This window comes from Equus przewalskii, chromosome 14 (assembly GCF_037783145.1).
Source record: "Equus przewalskii isolate Varuska chromosome 14, EquPr2, whole genome shotgun sequence".
In the NCBI taxonomy this organism is placed as follows: Eukaryota; Metazoa; Chordata; class Mammalia; order Perissodactyla; family Equidae; genus Equus; species Equus przewalskii.
In genome coordinates this window covers 62,479,127-62,486,937 of record NC_091844.1, presented here as the reverse complement: position 1 = coordinate 62,486,937, position 7,811 = coordinate 62,479,127, and the positions used below count along the sequence as shown (strand labels likewise).

Sequence of the window (7,811 nt, the reverse complement as noted above, 5' to 3'; positions counted from 1 at the left end):
GTGCCCTAAATTGATCCAGTCCCACTGCAAGGATGGCTTTGTGACTACATAAATATCTAAGACCATAGATACTGTTTCTTTTGAATCAGGTATTGTTCTCTGGGTCAGAGACCAAAATAGCACCAAGACTAACATAATGTATGGAAATTCAGGTTCTCTCAAGTGCATCCACAAGGTAGGGAAAATGGCCTAGTCTATGCAGGAATCTGATTTCAGATTGTCGCTATAATGAGCAATCTTAACACAAGTGATTTACTAAGGATCAGTTGTTAGGAAAAAGAACAAAGTAATAGCATTTATGTCTCTTTCGTTAGACTTTACTCTCTTTGAATGTAAGGATTTTGTCTATCTTATTTATCATTATATCTTTTGTGCCTTAGCATGAAACAATTATTTAAAACATATTTTTCAAAGTGAATCATATATTAGAGTATAAAGAAACACTAAGAAATGATTTTGTCTAGCCTCCTGACAAAGGTGTTCTATCCTTACATTTGGCAAATGCCTCACCTGAGGTCCAGAAATTTAGAGACTCACTTGAGGTCACATAGAATAAACTAGAAACAAAGTCTTCTCTTTTCTATTACTATTCTTTTTCTATCACTCCTTGTTGCCGCCCAGCTGCATTTGTACATTCTTAATAGGCTAATTTGCCTGCATACAGATGGAGAAAACTTGCTGTCATATCCTAATTACAGAGCACTCTTTTTATTAAAGAATTAAAGTTTATTAAATCTTAGGCTGAAAATAAAGGTTGAAGCTAGATTAGAGTGGGCCAAAAATGCCGGTTTAGGGAACTTGAGCTTTATCCTCTACGATGGTTTTCAAACTGCACTCATTGGAGCGCCTGTCGAGGACCCCAACTGGTAAAGGCTTTGCCTGGACTTCTCATTTATATTTCAGTCAGAGCAGCTCCTTGTTCATTCATTTTCCTTGGCTTTATGGAAAGCCTTCTTTTGAAGAAAGAAACATGAATAAAATACATTTGAAAACAATTGCTCCGGGGAGTACTGTGGCAATTTCATTCACTACCCAAACATCATGTTTTGTTGAACTCTTAAGGTAAAATTTACTTCTTTTTCGTCTTTGACTAGCTTCTCTTAGCAGCTTTCAGGGTGAGGATTAATCTTGGGTCTGTATGTTTACATAGCTAAATGCTGTCAGTTATAAAAGAAAATAATACATTAGGACCTAAAAGAATTTGGTCAGCGACATTAAGAAAAATAAGGTAGGCTCTTTCATTTCAATTTTGAGAAAGTACGCAATTGTGGGGAATTTGGAAAATGACTATTACCTGAGTGTTTTTATATTCTCTGAACTAGTTTACTGATAAATGCAGATGTTGAGTTGGATGAGAATGGCTGGATAACTGCCGAAGCTTGACCAGTAATTGTGGATCATAGTTAATGGGAATTTGCCTGGGGGTAGTTGTTGACAGTCCTAATGATTTTTGGAAGCATTGCAAAGACTTGAAGAATCTTTTAAATCTCTCAATCTCTCTATTCTGTTACTTGTAAAATGTGGGGATTTACATAGATGACGACAATACGCATTTTATAGATGTATATGGCACTTTACAGTTTACTAAATGCTTTCACGTATTTCCTCTTTTGTGAGAAATGTAATGTTCCTTGCGGCTCCAAAATTCTACTACTTTATATTTTGATTTTTTTGAATATTCTTTGAGACTTTTTTTTATTTGAAACTGACATATTGAATTGTTTTAGTTTAGCAGTGATAGGACCTTCCACCTCCTTGCTTTCCTGGAGGCTTCTCGGATCATGATGATGGACACTGTTAATGAATAATCTGCTGATGAATAAATGACGCAGAAGTATCCATAAAAAGTATTTCAAAAGAAGTGTCTAATTCTAATATCTTGTGAACAACCAAAATCCTAAATAGCTGAAGATTATACAACTGTAGCACAAAGTTCCATGTATCTTTTTCATTTTCTTTAAAGAATTCCGCAAGATTGGGAAAATGACCTGGTACATGTGGGATTCGGCATTCAGATTGTCGTTATCATGGGCCATCCAAAGACAGCTGAATTATCAAGACTCAATCACTAAAAAACAGAACAAAATAATGGCCATTGTCAGAAGACAATCTAACTGCTTCCACTAACTCATACATTTTCTCTAACATTGGTTCGAGATTATTACTACTTAAAATGAAACCCAAAAGGAGCTGGGACAGTTTAATATAAGTGAGTTTTAAAGAGAATAACTACGGGAGAATTTGTTTTTCATTTCATTTTGTTTTTTGGCAGATTGGGGATAGGGTAGGCAGGAGGCTATTTTGGAGTGTTTTCAATCATTTCTTGCAGGTTTTTATCTAGGAAAGGAGACTGTCAAAGAAGAAACAGTGGTGCTTAACACTAACACAGCTCCCTCCTCTAGACATCAGACCTGTTCCTGTTCAGATTTTCAAGACAGCCTAGAGGAAGAAAATGAATGGAACGACATTTATGGAACATCTACTATGTACCCCATCCTCTCTGTGCAGAGCGTAAAAGGACCCTGACCTAGAGTCATATTCTTTTCTATGTGGAGTTTAGATAATCCTAAATTTACATGAGGAAAGGGTCTGAGACTTCTTTTTTGAAAATCAGATTTGTCAAAACTAGTCTTGTGGACTGGTATGGCTCTTCACAGACCATTTTGAAGAAAAATACTCCTGAGAGGAATGTGTCACGAGAGAAATAGGCATTTCAGTCAGGCTTGACTCTTGCATCAAAGACCAGAGGCTGTGGACACTGGATGGCTCATAATCTGTGAAGAAGCAGACACTGGAACCTAATCCAACCTATCAAATTGGCAGCTGTGTGAGGACACGGGACTTGCATAATATAGAAATTTAACTCTCAAATTCAACATGTTCATGACAGAAACTAGAAAGTCAGAATTACGATTGAATTTGTATGGACCTTTCTAGATTCACTATCACCGAATTTCAAAGGAAATGTGCCCAAAAGTGAGATAGAAGACTTCATCTTTTGTTTTCCCTTTCAGATTTGGTTCACACATGGCTCCCATAGTATGAGCACCTCACCACATGGAGAAAGAACTGATATTTAAAGATCTGTACATTGACTCTATGTGATTTTCAACTTGCTCTCTGATATTAAGTTCTAACTCACATATATTGTGGGATTCTGGTGTAATGATTGGAGTCCAGGCTAAATTTGAAGTAGACACCCCCTGACTAAGCAGAACACTGACAAGATGTGAGATCTCTGTCAACTTGCAGACCTACTGTGACCTGGGCAAATTGGCAGGGACCTGTAATGGAAGCTGAGCCATCAGGAAAGACAGCAGAAGATCCCTGGATTGGGTGAATTGGTCACTCTGGGAAGTGTGGGGTAGTCTTATTTCAGCCAGAATTGATACTGAGGCTCTGGTCTCAGGAATAGCATGACCCAGACACTGGCATGAGCACGGTCTAGGGGATATGTTTCTGTGGGGACCTGGAATTGGCCACCCCAAGATATGTCTCTTTGGCATCAGGATTATTTGAGACTGATTGCTTTTGATAAACTGGGACAGGGAAGGAGGGTCTGAGGAATGGAACTTGCCCTTCCTTAGGACACATTTACATTTGTAAGGTAAACCTCTATCTGTAAAAGGTGCTCCCTCTCTGTACCAGGAAGAAGAAAGGAGATGACCTTCTCTCTAGAAACTCTTAATCAATACCAAAGGCAAGGACTTAAATCTGCATTTTATTGTGCTTGTCTGGTAACCTCCTGTAACTGACTTCCCTCCCCCTCCCAAGGTGGCATTTCTTTAAGGATTAAGCATCTTTCCTTAGGCTAGGAACTGATTGCTGTGCTCACCTGTGACCGCCCAGCTCCAGACAATCGACTTGCCTCCTGCTACGCCCACTGAGAGAGCAGACCACTACCTGCTGTGTCCATCAAGCACTGTGCCGACATGGCAATCTTTTGACTATTGTGGGAGGGACATTTCAATCACATGTGAAACACCCCGTTTGGGGGTATATAACCGCTATGTGCACCCCACATCTTCGGTGCCCTTTCTTCCTTCCGGAAGAAAGGCCCTGGGCCATGGTTCCTCATAAAGCTTTGTTTAATTTTCTCTTGCTATTCTGTCTCATGTGAATTTAATTCGTTCTCCGGCCAGACAAACCCACATTTGGGAAGAGGAGATGTCTTCCTCCCCTACATTTCTGATTCATCTCTACAGAACATTCATCCTATTTGCCCCAATGAGCTTTGGTGGTGAAATCAGGAGCTCTCGCCACACTAGGATGGTGAAACTTCTGGAATCCAAGTCATATTGCTTTGTGGTCTCGTTCCAGCATCCATTCCTTTCATTTTCTCTTTTAATTACAACCCAAGGGGCCAGCTCTTTATCTTGATAACTGTAATGTGCAAGTAAAAAATAGATTTTTTAAAACAACTATTCATGTTTACCAAAGAATACTCTAAAGACAGCAGTTAAATATACTTTTCTATCAATATGAGCAGTTTAGGACAGAAGCTTGTTTTCCTGTCTCAGAATTCTGGTAAAAGAAACATGGAATACCCAGTCAAAATGAAAGTTTTTGTCTCATTGATTATTTTTTCCTGTGCAATGAAAAAAGTTCATAGATGAAATATAGTAGTCATATCAGTAAATATTTATAAAGTTCCTACTGAGTCACATTTTGTAAAGGATTCCAAATATCCTTTATCCTGTAATTCTTAAACTTTTTACAATTTTACTGAATGAAGAAAATGGCCCAATTTTGATCATTTCCTATTTTATAACTTCTGGCAATGGTCATTTTGCTGGCATGTGTTCCTAGAAGTCAATAATGCTGTGGATAATATTTTCTCATATACAATATTAGAGTTGGAAATTATATTTCTTATCCAGGTCTTAGTAACCTATAAATCATACCCAGGGCCCAAAACATATCATAAAAGCAAGGATAACTAGCCTTCCCTGTAAATATTTAATAGTTGACGTTTATTCTTAAAAAAAGAAATAGATTATTATATTGTACACTAGAGCCGGCAATGTACTTTTATTTTGTAGGTATATAATTGTCAAATAATAGCAATTTCCTATGGTTTAAACTGTGATATACAATATACATGAAACTCACAAAAGCAGAATTGAGATCGGTTATAAATTTGGCCACAACCAATATATTAGCACAAACATGTTTTTAAACTTTTATTTAATGATAGCATTGCTTCCCTGATTTAGAAAATCTCTTTTTAGGATAATTTGGATGACAGTCTTAGGAAGTTTATGCCAATTTCTTTTTTTTCCTTTAATTTTTTTTCCTATAGTGAGCAGAACATCCAAAATCATTCTGTTGACCTCAGCTTTATGCACAAAACACCAAGGACACAATTACTATTGTGGAGGAAGTTTCGATGATTCTTTTATCGACAATAATACATTTGAAAGTAAGGGTTAGAAAGATAAGAATTAAAGTATGCAAAGATATGGCAATATAAATATTTATTAAAGCATTATTTATTAGAATAAAAAAGTGGAAAAATATAAATGCCAAAATGGAAGGATTAACTAAATGCATTAGAGAACAAGGGAAATTTTATAGATATTAAAAATGAAATTGTAGAAGAAAATTTATTAACATTGGAAAAATTATCATGTATCATATGATATGATATCATATATCATATGTTGTTAAATAAAAGCATAGGTTGTAAAATAATACAGTATAAAAATACATACACACAGGTTATATAATAGAAAGGCTATTCAACAATAGAATTACTGATAGTGGTTTTTCTGATTGTCTGTGTTGTTTTAGTTTTCTTCTTTTGCCAGTCTGAATTTCGAGGTGTAAAAAATTGTTAAAGAATATGTTTTAGCCTTGTGATAAGAAAAAGCAAAAAATTTTAGGACCTTTCCCCCACCTTCATCCAGAGACTCTTGTGAATTATTTCAAATTATCTTATTGTGAACTCTTTATACATATATTTTGACATTCTTGAGAACATATTTTTTATGTGCTGAATTGCTGACAGTTGAATTGTTGGAGTAAAGAGTATTAAAAATGTAATTTTTATAGATATAAACAGAAAAATTGTATCCAATATAATGCAGGAGAAATGATATGAATAGGAAATTTATAGGAGCACAAATACAAATGTTCAATAAATATATAAAAACTCAAGGCAAATTAACGTAACATGATTTTCTACTTAACAGATTTGTTAAAATTAATGAATTTGATCTATCAAGTTTTGGTAAGGGCGTGGGGAAACAAGTGCTCTCATGAAGGTAGTATAAATTGATACAGTGTGTTATTTTTTAAATTAAGGAAATGAATAGTGCTGATCTTTCTCTATGCTATCTCAGTTTTTTCAAAACCACAGTGGCTTTTAGTTTTGAACCTACTAAGGCATCCTTCCCCTTATCTCCAGAATAGACAAGACTCTTGAGTTGCTTTTATTTTTCACAGCCATTTTCCTTTCTCAAGGCTCTTTTAATCCAACTGTCTCTGAAAGGAAGGTCTGTCTTCTACTTGTTCTCTAAAGAACACTAGAATATGGTATATGCTTTTATATGTCAGTTTTGCTGTGTAATGACCTTGAAATCTCAGAGGCTTATATCACAAACCTCTTGGGTCTGTGGGTCAGCTGGAGAGGCTCTATTTCAGGCTGCACTTCAGGTTCCGTGCTACTGCATGTGCTTTTCATTCTTACTAGACCTGGAAACCCAGGATGCATTCTTCTCGTGGCTAATGGTGGGAATGCAGAGGCAAGGGGGCAAGCCAAACCATGCATGTACATTTAAACCTCTGCTCCCATCATGTCCATAACATTCCACTAGCCACAGCAGAAAACACGGCCAAGCCCGAAGTCATTGGGATGGGAAATATACTCTGTCCATTCTAGTAGGAGGTGCCACAAAGTCATACAGCAAGGTCATGGCCTCTGTATTTCGATCCACACACGTCCATTTGAGCAGCTTGAGTGATAGGAAAGCATATGCCATGCTGTAGAAGGATGATTTACTTTAAGAAGAATTTCCTAATGGGTCTCCAAATACACATTTTAGGACTATACTGGTTACATTACTGAGACAGATAAAATGATTTTTCATGTGAAATTTTTGTTTGTTAATGGTCAAAATAAGGAGCATACCAAACCATGTGTCCTTCTGTGTATTTTACCAGTCACTGTCTCATATATTCTTTTATATTTGTTTCTCACAATCACTCTGAGCATTATTATTTCGTGTACTTTAAGTAGTTAAATGACTTGGGTGAAATTCAGTTTAGCAATGCATAGAATGCCAAGAAATAACTCCAGCATGTGAATTTTTAAATTGTCTTTCCTAAGGTTATAGACTTAGTATGTGGCAAAACCAATCTTGGAACTCCTGTGTCCTATCTCCTTCTAACTCTGCCAAGGCACATCTTCTGTAATCAGTAGCCAATAAATGGTCTAGTCTTTCCAAAACCCTCTTCTATAACCACATTAAAAAGAAATTAGCCTAAAGGTGTAATGAGGTTAAGTACTGACCTTATGACTGAAGAGGCTTGTTCAGATGGCCAGGCCCACCTGGCTCAGGGAGTTCAGGCACCAGGCACATTTTCTGTGAGAATAGCAATGAATAAATATTTATCCCAGATTTGGCCTGAGCCATTACCTGACTGCTTCATTGCCTTTGTCATTATCTTGCAGTATTTCTGTCTCTACTTATTTAATTTAGGAGAAGTAAAAATTGAGAAGCCTCAATTGTAACCTCACACAGGGGCAAAAATGGTTGTGCCATATAAATTGCTTTATTACTTTCAGCCTACTCTAGCTAAGACTATAG

At 36.5% G+C, this 7,811-nt stretch overlaps 1 long non-coding RNA gene across 1 annotated transcript in view; it reads left to right on the top strand.

Annotated features, from left to right (window-relative positions):
- Positions 1-925: 925 nt before the first annotated feature.
- The window catches only part of LOC139075796 (uncharacterized), a 268,847-nt gene continuing 261,961 nt past the window's right edge, over positions 926-7,811 (top strand). The window contains exon 1 of the long non-coding RNA XR_011526601.1: positions 926-1,062. This is a non-coding gene — a long non-coding RNA (uncharacterized lncRNA). The remainder of the gene's footprint in view (positions 1,063-7,811) is intronic.